Raw genomic sequence first — 18542 nt, forward strand, 5'->3', positions numbered from 1 at the left:
CATATGAAAGTATGATTTACACTGTACTTTTATCCAGGCAGAAAATGGAGGTTTGGATATTTATATGCATGTGTTGGGAGGAAAGAGAGTGAATAAGATGTGTGGAGGCAAATGGCAAGGAAAAATAAATGGAAACACTACTTCACAAAGTTCTTTAGTTGCAAGCTAGAATGGAAGAAGGGTTGATGGGGGACCCAAAAGTTTTAAGCAGAATACAGTAAGCTTTCAGTCTGACAGCTTACTTTGCAGAATGTACTTCCTTACAGACCCTTATATCACCATAACTCACCAAGAAATAGATACACATTTGACAAAAAAAGGATAATTAGAAGAGGATTTATTTACAAAAGGATTACTTATAAAAGCATAGATACAGGGACCCAAGAATAGCACAGTAACCCACCCAAATAAGAGCCGAACTCTTACCATCTCTTGACCCTAAGGTATAGGAGCAAGAAATGGTTACTAGAACTCAGAAGGAATGAGTTGTGTACACTTGGCTGCCTTGAGAGGATTGGTGGCTTTGTTGAAGGACTAAGCTAGTCCAAGGTGAACTTTTAGGGAGAATAAATACTGCAACTGAATTTTTCTCATTAGCCAAACCCGACCAAAAGTTAGAGGGGAAAAAACTATTGAGGCAGTCCATACAGGTCAGCCTCCTAAAAAAGAAAGCAGGGTGGGGCCAGCCGAGGTGGCTCACACCTGTAATCCCAGCACTTTGCGGGACCGAGGTGGGCAGATCGCAAGGTCAAGAGATCGAGATCATCCTGGCCAACATGGTGAAACCCTGTCTCTACTAAAACTATAAAAATTAGCTGGGTGTGGTGGTGCATGCCTGTAGTCCCAGCTACTTGGAAGGCTGAGGCAGGTGAATTGCTTGAACCCAGGAGGTGGAGGTTGCAGTGAGCTCAGATTGATCCACTGCACTCCAGCCTGGGCGACAGAGCAAGACTTCATCTCAAAAAAATAAATAAATGAAAAATAAAAATAAAAAAGAAAGCAGGGTGGAGAAAGGTAGAGAGTGCATCTGGAGGGGCAAACTGGCGACATCTAACACAGTTATCGAGTGGAGGTTCTGTGAGTGGACTCCTTGGAGCCTGGTATAGTGTTGGAATCATCTACTGAAACAACCCCAGGGACTGGGACAATTTTATTGTCATACATACTTTGATCCATGGCTGTGGGGTCAAAGGCATTAGGCTTTTCCATTATAGAACTTTTTTTCTCTATTCTTTAGTATTCATTCCCTTTCCTTCCTAATCTGGTAGTATCCTTTGGTATATTATTTAGAACTCTTTTGCTTACATGTGACAAAACAAACAAACGAACAACAACAAAAAAATCAAATTGACTTAAGGATAAATGAGAACTTACCAAATCAAAAAACTGAAAAGTCTGGTAGTAGTTTGGCTTCAGGCATAGCCAGGTCCAGGAACCCAAAGATGTCATTAGGAATCAACCTCTCTCCACCTCTGTATTTTGCTCTCCATCACAAATCAAGATAGGCAAGATGGCTGCCTGCATTGCCAGGCCTACATCCTTAAAGGCTAATGTCCAGTTGAAAAGAAGCCTTCTCTTCCCTGAAAATTCAAATAAAAAATAAAAAACTCCCAGTAGAGGCTTCAAGTGGCTGACTAGCAGCATCTCGTATTTGCCTCCTGTACTAAGAAGAACTAAAATAGTGAGTAGATAATCATACTTAGAATAGACAATCCAAGAAAGAATACTGAAATTTAACAGAAATGTGACAGGAAACACCTAAAGCAAAGAAGGAGAGGGAAGCAAAGCAGCCTATTCAGCTGGAATCAACTGGGAGCCTGGAGAGACTCCCCAATACTGGGAACGGGTAAGTCAGAGACTCCCACAGGATCCACATTCCCACCATGAACCCCTGCCATCCTAGCCAGGGTAAAGCCTCTAAATTCTTGCAGACCCTGAAACTAACCTAGAGAGCTTGCTGGAAACCACACAATGACACTGCTCCAGGGACAGAGTCTGTGTGCGGTCCCATACTCCCTCCCATTCCTAAGCAGCTACATACAGCAAAGTGCAATTTTGAGAGCCCTGCTGACAATAGACTGCATATTGTACTGGGGCCCAGCAGCACCCTGGCTGAGGTGCCACCTAATTGCAGTTTACCACAGAGCTGAGGCACAAGCAAGATGCAGCCTGGCATAACAGAATTTAGGATATAAGAACACGCATTCCCCACCTTGCTGCTACCATCCCAGCTGGCACCTACCTGAAAATGCCACCTGCAGACCTGGAGATTGGCCCATCCAGCCCATCGCAGCCACTACCAATGCCAGCATGCACCACTCAGGACCCAGAGGGTTCTCTTGCCACTGCTACTGCCATTGCACACCACATCTGCTGCCCAGGGCCTGGGAACTTGCATACCTGCCTAGCCCACCACTGCCACTACCAGCATCTGAGCAAGACATCTGGAGGCCCAAGGATCTGTCCCCCTGGACCCACTGACATTAGTGCCAGTATACATGGCCCTGGGGCTCAAGGACAGACACAGCTCACAGCTGCCACCAGTGAGGCCCAAAGACTGGCCCACCTGGTATCTCAGTCCTCAGCAAAACTTCACTAATAAACATACCCTAAGCCACCCAGGAAATTACAGATACCAGCCATTGCTTACAGCCAAAGAAATCATACAGAGGCTGGGTGTGATGGCTCACATCTGTAATCCCAACACTTTGGGAGACCAAGGTGGGAGGATCACTTGAGACCAGGAGTTGAAGACCAGCCTGGTCAACATGTTGAGACCCTATCTTCACCAATAATAATAATAATGATAATAATAAACAAAGATAGCATACAGAGACTATGCTACTGCATGCACTCAGAATCAGAGCCAAAGTGCCCTATCCAACCAACACCATAGACACATTGTCACGAAAAAGTCATCCTCTACAAAAGCAAATTCAAAAAATTGGAGGAAGCAACTGCTACACTAGATGCACAAATATTAACATCAGAACACAGGAAACATGACAAAGCAAGGAAATATGACACCTTCAAAGGCACGCAATAATTCTTCAGGACAGATCCCAATCAAAAAGAAATTTATGAAATTCCAGAAAAGGAATTAAAAATATTGATTTTAAAGAAGCTCAGTGATCTCAAATAGCCAAAGCAAAAAGAACAAAGCTGGAGGCATCACATTACTTGACTTTAAATTATACTACAAGGCAATAGTAACCAAGACAGCATGGTACTAGTATAAAAATAGATGCATAGATCAATGGAACAGAATAGAGAACCCATAAATAAATCCACATATTTATAGCCCACTGATCTTTGACAAAGTTAAAGAGAACATACACTGGGTAAAGGGCACTCTGTTTAATAAACGATGCTGGGAAAATTGAATAGCCATATGCAGAAGAATGACACTGGATCCCTGTCTCTCACCATATACAAAAATCAAATCAAACTGGTTTAAAGAAAGCTAGCATCCAAATTGGAAGATATGAAGTCAAATTTTCCCTCTTTGCAAATGACACTGAAATGTTTATATCTAGAAAAACCTAGAAAGCTTACCGAAAAACTATTAGGTCTGATAAATAAATTCAGTAAAATAGCAGGATACAAAATTAACATACAAAGATCAGTAATGTTTTATACACTTAATAAATTAGCTGGGAAAGATCAAGAAGGCAATCTCATTTATAATAGCTACAAAAAAGAACAAAATACCTAGGAATAAACTTAAGGATCTAGAACCAGAAATAACATTTGACTCAGCAATCGCATTAGTGAGTATATACCCAAATGATTATAAATCATTCTACTATAAAGACACATGCACATGTATGTTTGTATGTTTATTACAGCACTGTTTGCAATAGCAAAGACTTGGAACCAACCCAAATGCCCATCAATGATACACTGGATAAAGAAAATTTGGCACATATATACCATGGAATACCATGGAGCTATAAAAAAGTCCCTTTTCAGGGACACAGATGAAGCTGGAAACTATCATTCTCAGCAAACTAACACAGGAACAGAAAAGCAAACACCACATTTTCTAACTTGTAAGGGGGAGTTGAACAGTGAGAACACATGGACACAGGGAGGGGAACGTCACACACTGGGGCCTTTTAGTGGGTGGGGAGCTAGGGGAGGGATAGCATTAGGAGAAATACCTAATGTAGATGACAGGTTGACCAGTGCAGCAAACCACCATGGCATGTGTATATCTATTTAACAAACCTGCACATTCTGCACATATATCCCAGAACTTAAAGTATAATAAAAAAATGCAACAAATATAAAAGTTAATTTCAAAAAAATCATACAAAAATTTTTTTTTAAAGTGCAGGACATAAACAGACATTTCTCAAAAGAAGACATACAAATGGCCAACATGTATATGATAAAACGCTCAGCATCACTAATCAACAGGGAAATGTTAATCAAAACCATAATAAGGTATCATCTTATCCCAGTTAGGATGGCCATTATTAAAAAGACAACAAATTACAGATGGTGGCGAGGATGTGGAGAAAAGGGAACTCTTATCCACAGCTGGTGGGATGTAAATTAATACAACTACTGTAGAAACAGCATAGGGATTTCTTTTAAAAAAAAAATTTAAAAATAGTACTACCAGAGATGGATCCAAGATGGCTGATTAGGAGCAGCTCAGGATTGCAGCTCCCAGCAAAAGCCTGGAGGGTGAGTGGACGCTGCATTTCCAGATGGATTTTTATTGTCCACAAACCAGGAGATTCCCAGGTGGAGGAGACCCACAGGTCACCAGTGCGGCTGTTTTGGCTGGTGCGGTTGTTTTGGCCAGGGCAGCTGTTTCTGCCAGAGCAGCTGTTTTGGCTGGAGCCCTGGCGCAGCGGTTCTCTGTACAAAATACATGGGTCCGGGCACCATTTTAGCTGGCGATTGGAGCTCAGGGAAGACAGAGTTGCCCATTCAAGTGATAGAAAAGGGAACTGAAACAGGGAGCCAGGCCAGGAGATTCCAGGGCAAAAAAGCGCCATGAATCTCAGCACGGCTGTTTCAGCCGGTGCAGGTGCAGTGGGTTGCCGCACAGGAAATCACACAGATCCCAGTTTCTTTTCAACAGGCGACTGGAGCACCTGGGAGACCAAAAAAAAAAAAAAAAGGGCTCTGAGGCAGGGAGCCAGGTGATCAGGCTCGGCTGGTCCCACCCCCACAAAAAAACAGCAATCTGAAATGCTCTGGATTGAGAGTTTCACAGCAAGCACATCTGAACCCCGGATGGTCCAGCTCTGTTGGGGAGGGGCGTCCACCATTACGGAGGCACTCCACCACTATGGAGGTAGTCTGCCATTGCTGAGGCAGCCCACTGTTGCTGAGGCAACCCGCAATTACAGAGAGAGTTCACCATTACAGAGGTGGGCCACCATTGCCGAAGCGGTTCTAACTACACCCGTATAAACAGGACTGCAGGAAAGTTCACACGGCAGCTGGGTGGAGTCCACAGCAGCTCAGGAAAGCCTCTGCAGGCAGACAGTGACTAGGCTACCTCCTCACTGGGCAGGGCATCCCTGAAAAAAGCCAGCAGCACAATAGAAACTCATAAATAAAGCCCTAACTCCCCGGGACAGAGCACCTAGGGGAAAACAAAGGGGGTTTATGAGTTCAGCTGCAGCAGACTTAAACGTACCTGCCCAGCAGCTCTGAATGAACAACAGAGCTCACAACTCAGCACTTGAGCTCCTATAAAGGACAGACTGTCTCCTTAAGCAACTCCCTGACATCTGTATATCCAAAGAGTCACCTCATAAAGGAGAGCTCAGACTGACATCAGGTGGGTATCCTTCAGGGACAAAGATAGCAGAAGAAACTGGTAGCAACCTTTACTGTTCTGCAGCCGCTGCAGGTGATCCCCAAGCAAGCAGGGCCTGAAGTGGACCTCAGCAGTCCTACACCAGAGGGGCATGACTGGTAAAAGGAAAACTAAGAAACAGAAAGGAATAACTTCATCATCAACAAACAGGACATCCACTCAGAGACCCAATCTGAAAGTCAACAACTACAAAGACAACAGGTGGATAAATACACAAAGATGGGAAAAAACCAGTGCAAAAAGGATGAAAACACCCAAAATCAGAACACCTCTTCTCCTACAAGGGATCACAACTCCTCACCAGCAAGGGAACAAGGCTGGATGGAGAATGAGTGTGATGAATTGACAGACTCAGGCTTCACAAGGTGGGTAATAAGAAACTTCTGTGAGCTAAAAGAACATGTTCTAACGCAATGCAAAGAAACTAATAATCTTGAAAAAAGATTTGACAAAATGCTAATGAGAATAAACAACTTAGAGATAAGTATAAGTGAATTGATGGAGCTGAAAAGCACAACACGAGAACTTCACGAAGCATACACAAGTTTCAACAGCCAAATTGACCAAGCAGAAGAAAGGATATCAGAGGCTGAAGATCAACTCAATGAAATAAAACAAGAAGGCAAGATTAGAGAAAAAAGAGTAAAAAGGAAAGATCAAAATCTCCAAGAAATATGGGATTAAGTGAAAAGACCTAATCTACATTTTACAGGTGTACCTGAATGTGATGGAGAGAATGAACCCAAGCTGGAAAAGACTCTCCAGGATATTATCCAGGTAAACTTCCCCAACCTAGCAAGGCAGGCCAATATTCAAGTCCAGGAAATACAGACAACACCACAAAGATATGCCTCAAGAAGAGCAACCCCAAGGCATACAATCATCAGATTCACCAGGTTTGAAATGAAGGGGAATATGCTAAGGGCAGCCAGAGAGAAAGGTCGGGTTACCCACAAAGGGAAGCCCATCAGACTCACAGCAGATCTCTCAGCAGAAAACCCAACAAGCCAGAAGAGAGTGGGGCCAATATTCAACATCCTTAAAGAAAAGAACTTTCAACCCAGAATTTCATATCCAGCCAAACCAAGCTTCATAAGTGAAGGAAATATAAAATCCTTTGTGAACAAGCAAGTACTCAGAGATTTCATCACCACAAGGCCTGCTTTACAAGAGCTCCTGAAAGAGGCACTAAACATAGAAAGGAACAACAAGTACCAGCCACTCCAAAAACATACCAAATGGTAAAGAGCATCAACACAATGAAGAATCTATATCAACTAACGGGCAAAACAGGCAGATAGCATCAAAATGGCAGAATCAAATTCACACATAACAATATTATCCCTAAATGTAAATGGGCTAAATGCCCCAATCAAAAGACATAGACTGGCAAATTGGATAAAAAGACAAAACCCACCAGTGTGCTGTATCCAGGAAACCCATCTCACATGCAAGGATACACAAAGGCTCAATATAAAGGGATGGAGGAAGATTTACCAAGCAAATGGAGAGCAAAAAAAAGCAGGAGTTGCAATTCTCATCTCTGATAAAATAGACTTTAAAGAAACAAAGATCAAAAGAGACAAAGAAGTACATTACATAATGGTAAAAGGATCAATGCAACAGGAAGAGCTAATGATCCTAAATATATATGCACTCAATATAGGAGCACCCAGATACATAAGGCAAATTCTTAATGACTTACAAAGAGACTTAGACTCCCACACAATAATAGTGGGAGACTTTAACACCCCATTGTCAATATTAGACAGATCAACAAGACAGAAAATTAACAAGGATATCCAGGACTTGAACTCAGACCTGGACCAAGCAAACCTAATAGACATTTACAGAACTCTCCACCCCAAATCCACAGAATATACATTCTTCTCAGCACCACATCACACCTACTCTAAAACTGACCACATAATTGGGAGTAAATCACTCCTCAGCAAGTGCAAAAGAATGGAAATCATAACAGTCTCTTGGACCACAGTGCAATAAAGATAGAACTCAGAATTGAGAAACTAACTCAGAACTGCACAGCTTCATGGAAACTGAACAACTGGCTCTTGAATGTTGATTGGATAAACAATGAAATGAAAGCAGAAATAAAGATGTTCTTCAAAACCAACGAGAATGAAGACACAACATACCAGAATCTCTGGGACACATTTAAAGCAGTGTCTAGAGGAAAATACATAGCAATAAATGCCCATATGAGAAGCAAGGAAAAATCTAAAATTGACACCCTATCATCAACATTGAAAGAGCTAGAGGAGCAAGACCAAAAAAAACTCAAAACCTAGCAGAAGACAAGAAATAACTAAGATCAGAGCAGAACTGAAGGAGGTAGAGACACACAAAAAAAAACCATTCAAAAAAATCAATAAATCCAGGAGCTGGTTTTTCAAAAAGATCAACAAAATAGATCACTAGCCAGATTAATAAGAAAAGAGAGAACAATCAAATAGATGCAATTAAAAAAGATAAAGGGGATATCACCACAGATTCCAAGAAATACAAACCATCATCAGAGATTATTACAAACATCTCTATGCACATAAACTAGTAAACCTGGAAGAAATGGATAAATTCCTGGACACTTGCCTCCTCCCAAGCCTAAGCCAGGAAGAATCTGAGACCCTGAATAGACCAATAACAAGGTCTGAAGTTGAGGCAGCAATTAACAGCCTACCACCCAAAAAAAGCCCAGGTCCAGACAGGCTCACAGCAGAATTCTACCAGACATACAAAGAGGAGCTGGTACCATTCCTTCTAAAACTATTCCAAACAATCCAAAAAGAGGGAATCCTTCCCAAATCATTTTATGAGACCAACATCATCCTGATCCCCAAACCCAGCAGAGACTCAACAAGAAAAGAAAATGTCAGGCCAATATCCATTATGAACTTAGATGCAAAAATCTTCAATAAAATACTGGCAAACTGATTGCAACTGCATATCAAAAAGCTTATCCACCATGATCAAATAGGCATCATCTGGCGATGCAAGGCTGGTTCAACATATGCAAATCTATAAACGTAATTCACCACATAAACAGAACCAAAGACAAAAACCACATGATTATCTCAGTTGATGCAGAGAAGGCCTTTGACAAAATTCAACAGCCCTTTATGCTAAATACCCTCAATAAACTAGGTATTGATGGAACATATCTCAAAATAATAAAAGCTATTTATGACAAACCAACAGCCAATATCATACTGAATAGGCAAAAACTGGAAGCATTCCCTTTGATATCCGGCACTAGACAAGGATGTGCTCTCTCACCACTCCTATTCAATATAGCATTGGAAGTTCTAGCCAGAGCAATCAGGCAAGAAAAAGCAATAAAGGGTATGCAAATAGGAAAGGAGGAAGTCAAATTGTCTCTATTTGCAGATGACATGATTGTATTTCTAGAAGACCCCATCTCCTGACCCCATCAGCCAAAAATCTCCTGAAACTGATAAGCAACTTCAGCAATGTCTCAGGATACAAATCAATGTGCAAAAATCACAAGCATTCCTATACACCAACAAGAGATTTAAAGAGAGCCACATCAAGAATGAACTGCCATTCACAATTGCTACAAAGAGAATAAAATACCTGGGAACACAACTAACAAAGGATGTAAAGGACCTCTTCAAGGAGAACAGCAAACCGCTGCTCAATGAAGTAAGAGAGGACACAAACAGATGGAGAAACATTCCATGTTCATGGTTAGGAAGAATCAATATCGTGAAAATGGCCATACTGCCCAAAGTAATTTACAGATTCAATGCTATCCCCATCAAGCTACCAATGACCTTCTTCACAGAACTGGAAAAAAACACCTTAAACTTCATATGGAACCAAAAGAGAACCCGCATAGCCAAGTCAATTCTAAGCAAAAAAAAAAAAAAAAACCAAAAAACTACAAGGCTACAGTAATCAAAACAGTGTGGTACTGGTACCAAAACAGAGATATAGACCAATGGAACAGAACAGAGGCCTCAGAGGCAACACCACACATCTACAACCATCTGATCTTTGACAAATCTGACAAAAACAAGCAATGGGGAAAGGATTCCCTGTTTAATAAATGGTGTTGGGAAAACTGGCTCGCCATGTGCAGAAAGCAGAAACTGGACCCCTTCCTGACACCTTACACTAAAATTAACTCCAGATGGATTAAAGACTTAAACATAAGACCTAACACCATAAAAACCCTAGAAGAAAACCCAGGCAAAACTATTCAGGACATAGGCGTAGGCAAGGACATCATGACCAAAACACCAAAAACATTGGCAACAAATGCCAAAATAGACAAATGGGACCTAATAAAACTCCACAGCTTCTGCATAGCAAAAGAAACAGTCATTGGAGTGAATTGGCAACCATCAGAATGGGAAAAAATATTTGCAATCTACCCATCTGACAAAGGGCTAATATCCAGAATCTACAAAGAACTAAAACAGATTTACAAGAAAAAAACAAACAAGCCCATTCAAAAGTGGGCAAAGGACATGAACAGACACTTTACAAAAGAAGACATACATGAGGCCAACAAACATATGAAAAAATGCTCATCATCACTGGTCATTAGAGAAACGCCAATCAAAACTACAGTGAGATACCACCTCACACCAGTTAGAATGGTGATCATTGAAAAATCTGGAGACAACAGATTCTGGAGAGGATGTGGAGAAATAGGAACGCTTTTACACTGTTGGTGGGAGTGTAAATTAGTTCAACCATTGTGGAAGACAGTGTGGCAATTCCTCAAGGACCTAGACATAGAAATTCCATTTGACCCAGCAATCCCATTACTGGGTATATATCCAAAGGATTATAAATCATTCTACTATAAGGACACATGCACACGAATGTTCATTGCAGCACTGTTTACAATAGCAAAGACCTGGAACCAACTCAAATGCCATCGATGATAGACTGGACAGGGAAAATGTGGCACATATATACCATGGAATACTATGCAGCCATCGAAAACGATGAGTTCGTGTCCTTTGTAGGGACATGGATGAACCTGGAAACCATCATTCTCAGCAAACTGGCACAAGAACAGAAAATCAAACACCGCATGTTTTTACTCATAGGTGGGTGTTGAACAATGAGTACACATGCACACAGGGAGGGGAGCATCACACACTGGGGTCTGTAGGGGGGAAATAGGGGAGGGACAGTGGGGGGTGGGGAGTTGGGGAGAGATAGCATGGGGAGAAATGCCAGATATAGGTGATGGGAAGGAAGGCAGCAAATCACACTGCCATGTGTGTACCTATGCAACAAACTTGCATGTTCTTCACATGTACCCCAAAACCTAAAATGCAAAAAATAAAAATAAATAAAAATTGTACTACCATATGATCCAACAATCCATTACTGGGTATTCATCCAAAGGAAAAGAAATTAGTATATCAAAGGGATACCTGCACCTCCATGTATATCCCAGCACTATTCACAATGACAAAGATATGGAATCAATCTAAATGTTTATCAAAGAACGAATGGATCAAGACAACGTCACACACACACACACACACACACACACACACGCAATGGAATACTATTCAGCCATAAAACATGGAATTATGTCATTTGCAGCAACATGGATGGAACTGGAGGCCATTATGTTATGTGAAATAAGCAAGGCCCCAAAAGACAAATATTGCATTTTCTCACTCATGTGAGAGTTAAAAAACTTGATCTCATGGAGATAGAGATTAGAATAATAGATACCAGAAGCTGGGAAGCGTGTGTGGGTGGGACAGGAGGAATGAAGAGAGGTTGGTTAATGAGTGTATAGTTAAATAGAAGAAATATTCTAATGTTTGATAGCAGAGTAGGGAGACTATAGTTTATAATAGTGTACTGCATATTTCAAAGCAGCTAGAAGAGAGGATATAAAATGTTCCCAACATAAAAAAATATAAATACTCAAGATGATGGATACTCCAAGTTGATAATTATACACTTGATGCATGTAACAAATACTTACATGTACTATTGATACATAAATAGTATGCATCAATAGAATAATATTTTTACAAAAAATAAAAATTCTGAGTCTCCCATTGGCTTGAATTTGATCCTGTGCCAATCTGTGAACCAATCTCTGTGGCCACTGGAAGAAATGTCTATGATTGGCCAGGCTTCAGTTACATGCCCACCCCTGGAGCTTAGAGTGATATCAATGTGACTCAAACTACCTGGATTGAATGTCAGGGAAAGGTAATCTCCTGAGGAAAATTGAGGTGATGTGACCAATGAGGAGTGAATGAATATGAAGTGGCAGATAGAATAGGTGTTCACTACATTTTGTCAAACAGTTCCCTGTCAAATTCTACACCTATGGTTATATCTGAACTTTCAGATTAAAATATTTTCAAAATTTTAACATGAAAATCTCCAAGGAACAGTTTTTTTTATCCCACCCTAGCATTTTTTTCACAACATTTTCTCAAAAGAAAAAAGGGGTAGGAAGAGAGAGAGAGAGAGAGAGAGAGAGAGAGAGAGAGAGAGAGAGAAGCCTTTTTGACTTATTGTGCTTTGCCTTTGCCAAAGAAAATTCTATAATTAAATTCTGCATTAGAAGTCTAGCTTGAGGTCAGGTACAGTGGCTCATGCCTATAATCCTAACACTTTGTGAGTCCAAGGCAGGAGGATTGCTTGAGGCCAGGAGGTTGAGACTAGCCTGGGCAACACAGCAAGACCCCATCTATATAGCATAAAAAATAGCATAAAAAGAAATAGAAAAATTGTGAGATCCCATCTCTATAAAATAAACAAATAAAATAGCATAAAAAGAATAAAATAGGAAAATATTAGCAAAAGAAATCTAAGACTTATACTCTGAAATCTACATACTATTACTGAAATAAATTAAAGAACTAAATAAAGGGAAAGACATTGGGCTCATGGATTAGAAGATTAATATTATTAAAATAGCAATGCTCACCAAATTGATCTACAAATCAATACATTCCTTTCAAAATCCCAACTATCCTTTTTTTCCCCAGACATTGACAAGGTGATCCTAAAATTCATACGGAAATGGAAGGGACACAGAATAGCTAAAACGATCTTTCAAAAGAAGAACAAAGCTGAAAGACTTACAATTTAAAATTTTACTATAGGCACCAGGTGTAGTGGCTTATGCCTGTAATCCCAGTGCTTTGGGAGGCCGAGGTGGGAGGATCTTTTGAGCCCAGGAGTGCAAAGTTACAGTGAGCTATGATTATACGACTGCACTCCAGCATGGGAAACAAAGTGAGACCTTGTCCCTATAAAAATAAAAATAAAAATTAAAAACGATAAAACTCTTAGAAGAAAACGTAAATATAAACCCTCATGACCTTGGATTAAACAATGGTTTCTTAATTATAACACCAAAAGCACAACTGACAAAAAAAATACATAACTTGGACTTTATTAAAATTAAAGTCTTTTGTGCTTTTAAAGGACACTATCAAGGAAATGAAAATACAGCCCACAGAATAAAAGAAAATATTTGCAAATTATATATCTGTTAAGGGTCTAGTATCCGGAATATGTAAAGAACTCTTTCACTTAGACAATAAAAAGGCAAATAACTAAACTAAAATCTACAAAGAATCCAAATAGATATTTCTTCAGAGAAGATATACAAATGGTCAATAAACACATGAAAAGATGCTCATCGTCATCACTCTTTAGAGAAATGGCAATCAAAACCACAATAAGGTCTTATGTTTATATGCCTTTGATCCATTTTCAACTGATTTTTGCAAATGGTGTAAAATAAGGGTCCAATTTTATTTTTTTGAATATGCATATCCAGTTTTCCCAACACCATTTATTAAAGAGACTACCCTTTCCCCATTATGTATTCTTGGCACCTTTTTGAAGATTAGATGATCATATACATGCAGGTTTATTTCTGTGCTCTCTATTCTGTTCCATAGGTCTATGTGTCTGTTTTTATGCCAGTACCATATTTTGATTACTATATCTTGGTATTATGGTTTGAAATAAGGATATATGACGCCTCCAGCTTTGTTCTTACTGCTCAAAATTGTTTTAGCAATGTGGGTTCTGTTGTGGTTTTATATCCATTTTAGGATTTTTTTTTCTATTAAAAAGGTCAAAAGATAACGAATGTTGGTAAGGATGTAGAGAAAAGGAAACACTTTCACTGCTGTACCCTTTCACTGTTGGGAGGGAATGTAAATTGGTACAACCATTATGGAAAACAGTACAGAGGTTTCTCAAAAAATTAAAAATAGAACGACCACAGGATATAACAGCTCACTTCTGGGTGTATATCCGGAAGAAATAAAATCACTATCACAAAGAGATATCTGCACTTTTATATTCATTGCAGCATTATTCAAAGTAGCCAAGATGGAGAAACAATCTAAGTGTCCATGAACAAATGAATGAATACACAGAATGTGGCATATATATGCAATAGAATGTTGTTCACCCTTTAAAAAGAAGTAAATCCTGCCATTTGCAACAACATCGATGAATCTTGAGGACATTATGCTAAGCAAAATAAACCAGACACAGAAAGTCTAATATTGCATGATCTCAGTTATATGTGGAATCTGAAAACAAAAAAGTTGAACTAATAGTAACAGAGAGTAGAAGGGTGGTTGTCAGGGGTTAGGGCATAGGAGGAAAGGACAGATATTGGTCAAAGGGTACCAACCTTCAGTTGTAAGATGAGTGAATACTGGAGACCAAATGTAAAGTATAATGACTATAGTTAGTAATAATATATTGTATACTCGAAATTTGCTGAGAGTAGATTTGAAGTGTTGTCACCACACACACACATCACACAAAGGTAACTATGTGAGGTGATTGATATGTTAATTAGCTTGTGTTAATCATTTCACAATGTATATATGTATATCAAAACATCACATTGTACATCCTAAATAAATATAATTTTTATTTGTCAATAATACTTCAGTAAAGCTGGAAAAAATATACATTTCACACCCTCTATGATGGCTATAATTTTTAAAAGTGAACAATAACATGGGTTTTTGAGGAGGTAGAGAAATTATAACCCTTATGCAGTGCTGGAGGAAATTTTAAATGGTGACGTCCTTTTGAAATAATTGTTTGGCAGTTCTTTAAAAGGTTAAATATACAGTTACCATAGGACCCAGCCATTTCACTCCTAGATATACATTGAAGGTAATTGATAATATATGTCCATGCAAAAACATGTATACATAGGTTCATAGCAGCAATATTCATGATAACCAAAAGTAGAAGCAACTGAAATGTCCATCGACTGACAGATAGATAAGCCAAGTATGGTGTATTATTCAACCATAAAAGGAATATAACATTGATTAATATTCTGGCATAGATGAACCTCAAAACATTATGGTAAGTGAAAAGAATCAGACACAAAAGGACACATGTTGTAAAATTCCATTTATATGATGTGTCTAGAATAGGCCAATTCATAAAATACAAAATAGACCAGTGGTTACCCGGGGTTGGAAGAAGGAGGAATGGAGATTGCTAATGGGGATGATTATACATATATGTGGAGGTGGGCTTTAAGAGGTGATTAAGCCATGAGGGCTGCACCCTTGTTAATGCGGTTAAGGCCTTTATAAAAGATGCTTTGCAGCATTTGGTTAGCTTGTCCTCATGCCCTCTGCCATGTAAGGACACAGCAAGAGAGTTCTCATCAGACCAAATTCCGATGCCTTGATCTTGAATTTCTCAGCCTCCAGAACTGTCTGAAATAAATTTCTATTTTTTTTTTATAAGTTACCCAATCTGTGGTATTCTGTTACAGTGGCACAAATAGACTAAGACAGAACAAAATGTGGGAAGAAAGAAGGAGAAATTTCTCATATGGCAGCTTTATGTTTTAACTTGTTGAGGAACTGTCAAACTGTGTTCCAAAGTACTTCCATCATTTTACATTTCCACTAGCAATGTATGAGGGTTCCAATTTCTCCACATACTTGCCAGCAGTTGTTATTGTCCAATTTTTTTAAATTATAGCCATCCCACTGGGTGTAGAGTGACATCTCGTGATTTGGATTTCCATTTCCCTAATAACTAATGATTTTGAGCAGTTTTTCATGTGCTCATTGGCCATTTGTATAGCTTGTTTGGGGAAATTATTTAAATTCTCTACTCATTTAAAAATTGGATTATTTATCTTTTTATTATTAATTTGTTAGAATTCTTTATCTATTTTGGATGCCAGATCCTTATCAAATAAAAGATTCACAAAATTTTTCTATTGTTTTGTGGGTTGTCCTTTCAATTTCTTGATAGTATTTTTTGAAGCACAAAAGTTTTACATTTTTATTAAGTCTAATTTATCTTTTTTTTCTTTTGTTGCTTGTGCTTTTGGTGTTACATCTAAGAAACCATTTCCTAACTCGAGGTCACGAAAGATTTACTCTCATGTTTTCTTCTAAGCGTTTTGTAGCTTTAGTTCTTACATTTAGATCTACAACCATTTTGAGTTACCACACTTAATTACTGTAGCTTTGCAGTAAGTTGTGCAATCAGGAAATAATCTTTAGGATTATTTTAACAACCACTTGTCCAACAGATGGCTTTTCTGCATCCCTTGAATTTCCATGTGAATTTTTGGATCTGCTTGCCAATTTCTGCAAGAAAAGTTCTATCTCAATGTTGCTCTAGGATTTATAGTAGGTTTTCTCAACCTCAGAATTATTGGCATTTGGGGCCACATAATTTTTTGTTTTGGCTTTCCTGTACATTTTAGAATATTTAACAGCATCCCTGGCCTCTATTTAATAGCTACCAGTAGTACCCCATGTAAAACAAAAACCAAACTCAGGCAGGCATAGTGGCTCACATGTGTAATACCAACGTTTTGGGAGTCCAAGGTGGGAGGATCACTTGAGGTCAAGAGGTTGACCAGCCTGAGCAACATAGTGAGATTCTGTCTCTAAAAAATTTTAAAAATTATCTGGGCATGATGTTGCCTGCCTTAGTCTTAGCTACTTGGGAAACTGTGGAGGGAGGATCGTTTGAGCCCAGGAATTTGAGGTCACAGTGAGTTATAATCACACCACCACATTCCAGCCTGAGTGACAGAGCAAGACACTTTCTCTAAAAATAAAAAGAAGAGAAAGGAAAAAACCTGTTTCTCCTGTAAGTTCACAACACACTTCTGCTATCAGATATATGGGGATTTCTCCCCACCAGCAAGCAAGCAATCAATACTACAACAGACATCAGCAATTGGGTGTCCTCTAATTAATTCAATTCTGACAGTATCTATCTGGAGATATCATCAGATCACACAGGTTGAAGAATCAGTCCTACAAGACTAAGCTCCACTTACAATGCCGATTGCAAGACCCAGATTATTTTATCTGTGATTCTGACCAACTGGCTATAAATCAAAGTTACCACAATCCCCTCATTGGGTTCTATTAATTTTCTAGAGTAGCTCACAGAATTCAGGGAAACATTTAACTGCATGTACTCCTCTATTACAAAAGATATTTTAAAGGATATAGATGAAGAGATGCATAGGGCAAGGAGTGTGGGAAGGAGCACAGAGTTTCCACTTCCTCTCGAGGCATGCCACCCTCCAGGGACCTCCATGTGTTCGGCTATCCAGAAGTTCTCTGAACCCAGTCCTTTTGGGTTTTTAGGGAAGCTTCATTAAGTAGGCATGATTGATTACATCACTGGCGATTTGTGATCAACCTTCAGTGCTCTTCCCTCCCTAGAGGCTTGGACTGGGGCTAAAAGTCCCAACCGTTTAATCCTACCTTAGTGTTTCCATCCTAGGGGCTGCCAGCCATTAGTCTACTCATTAGCATACAATTGTTATGCAGAATGGTACGAAAATAAAACATACAAAAAGACACACCATTTTGAAGATCCCAAGGATTTTAGGAGTTGTATGCTAGGAAACTGGTATGAAGATCAAATATATATTTCACAATATCACATAATCCCTTCAGTTTTGGAAACCAAAAATGTCTTCAGGCATTGCTGAATGTGCCCTAGGAGTCAAAATCACCCCTGATTGACAACCACTGATTTATAGTTTATGTCTTTAACATCACAATCTACCTTCAAGTTATTTAGACTATTTCATGTATTGTATAAAAACCTTACAATAGAATACTTCCATTTCTCTCCTTGAGAACTTTATGCTAATGTTATCATACATTTCATATATGCATATGTTATAAGCCCCACAATGCATTGTTAATACTTTTGTTTAAACAATTACCTTTTTTTTTTTTTTTTTTTTTTTTTTTTTGCTGGAGTGCAGTGGTGCGATCTTGGCTCACTGCAACCTCTGCCTCCCGTGTTCAAGCGATTCTCCTGCCTCAGCCTCCTGAGTAGCTGGGACTACAGGTGCGCACCACCATGCCCAGCTAATTTTTGCATTTTCAGTAGAGGCGGGGTTTCACCATGTCAGCTAGGATGGTCTCGATCTCCTGACCTTGTGATCTGACCGTCTCGGCCTCCCGAAGTGCTGTGATTACAGGTGTGAGCCACTGCACCTGGCCAACAATTATCTTTTAAAGAGATTTCAATTATATCACTCTATCTCCAGGATCACAGTCATGAGCTGGCTAATAAAAAAAAAAAAAAGAGATTTCAATTATAAGGCAAAATTCTTACATATCTAATCACATAGTTACCATTTCCAGTTGTATTTATTCTT

At 39.2% G+C, this 18542-nt stretch overlaps 1 protein-coding gene across 1 annotated transcript in view; it reads left to right on the forward strand.

Moving 5' to 3' along the window:
* Window positions 1-18542, forward strand: part of ATP1B4 (ATPase Na+/K+ transporting family member beta 4) — a 93246-nt gene that overhangs the window by 66541 nt on the left and 8163 nt on the right. The gene's annotated exons all lie outside the window — the stretch shown is intronic.

This window comes from Sapajus apella, unplaced genomic scaffold (genome assembly GCF_009761245.1).
Source record: "Sapajus apella isolate SASKATOON/1434 unplaced genomic scaffold, GSC_monkey_1.0 scaffold102, whole genome shotgun sequence".
Taxonomy (NCBI): Eukaryota; Metazoa; Chordata; class Mammalia; order Primates; family Cebidae; genus Sapajus; species Sapajus apella.